Below are 1,698 nucleotides of genomic sequence, written 5' to 3' on the forward strand. Positions count from 1 at the left end.
CAACACAACCTTTTGTCTTGAAAACAATGCCCCTTGTTGCCAACTCTTCCTCTCTTGGGCAGAATGCTATATGGAAGTAAATAGCTGGAAGTATCTGGTGAGGCGCCTATAGTGGAAGAAAAAGATTTTGAATCAGTTGTGACGTTCCTTAGGGTGCAACGTGAATTGCTGGTCTGTTATGTCCCCTTAGATCTCCAGCCTGGATTGCCTTTTACACTGCCTTACTGTCAGAACAGCAACCTTTCCAGGCTCTGTTCACTCACGGCCCCCAACATGTAAAGTCATTCCTAGTTGAACACAAGTGCTGTGCCCAGCCAGCCACAAACAGATACAAGGTGACACCAGCATATCCCTCGGTCCTAGCCTTGCCCCCCCAAAAAGTCTTGTACTGTTCAGTGGCCCACTGGAATGTACTAGCTCATAATTAGCCTGTCATTCCAACAGTGGATAATGACTATGCACCAGCCTTGTCTCAAGTGTGGGTTTCCCAGACGCTTCAAACAAACACACTGGTTTAGATAAAACAGTAAATCATGTTTAAGTAGAGAAAGACATATTTTTTAAGTGATTTACAGGTGATAAGGCATAAAAGTCAGATTTAGTTACAAAAGGGAAAGATAAAACTACACTCTAATTTCTAGACTTTACCTAGGCTAACTCTAAAAGCAACATCAGTTGTCTTCCCATTACATGCAATATAGTTCACAGCCTGCTGCTTTTTCCAGCCGGGAACCACTCCCCTTCGTTCAGTGTTCTTCAGATATTTAGTAATGTCATGGGAGAGGAGAGGTGGCCAGAGGCTTTCTCCCTCCCACTTCTTATACTCTAACCCTTTGTACTGGAAAAGTCTTTGTGGGGTCGTGGGGTCATGGGGTCAGCAGTTCCATTGTGAACTTGTTCTGCAAGCTGTCCTGCAGCATTGTAAATAATTTGTTTATAGCTCCCCTTCTGGTGAATCTCCCATTAAGCAGGCAGAATGACATCATATTTCAGTAACAATCATAGTAAAATCTCATAGCTCCATGTACAATCTTGATATGTTAACAGGACAAGTTGTTCTGCAGATTGAGTTTTCAAATGATACAAGGCATACTTCAAACAAAATATATCATGACCATACAAAAGTGGTGAACATGGGGTGCAGGGTGTCACATGGGGTACAGTATATAAAAAGTCCCTTGGTGTTACAATAATTTTTTAAACTTGCTCTCCTCTGTCATGGAAAAAGGTCTTAGAACGACTGATGCTAGGTTAGCTACTGGAAAAGTTTGACAAGTTAGAACACATTTGTTGAGTTATCTGTCTAAACATACATAACACCATTGTTTGTCACTTTGGTTTATCCGCCTGTAGCTTCTCTATAGTGATACTAAGAGAAAGTCTTACATTTAGATCCATCTGCCAGTGTCAATTGCTTATAATGCAAACTTGGCTTAAGCACAAAACAAACAAGCCAATGGTGTCTCTGTGCACTCCACACCAGGGTTATGGTGCAGGTGATGGTGGTTTAAACACCAAGAAATCCTTGGCCATTTAATGGCAATGGCTGTGATACTCCCACTTCTTATTTGATCAGCTGCCGCTGGGATGACCAGATGCCTGTGTCTACACTACAAAATTAGGTCAATTTTATAGAAGTCAATTTTTCAGAAGCAATTATATATAGTCAATTGTGTTGTATATAGTCAAAGCATATTA

The sequence above is a fragment of the Eretmochelys imbricata genome, chromosome 5, assembly GCF_965152235.1.
Source record: "Eretmochelys imbricata isolate rEreImb1 chromosome 5, rEreImb1.hap1, whole genome shotgun sequence".
NCBI classification, from domain to species: domain Eukaryota; kingdom Metazoa; phylum Chordata; order Testudines; family Cheloniidae; genus Eretmochelys; species Eretmochelys imbricata.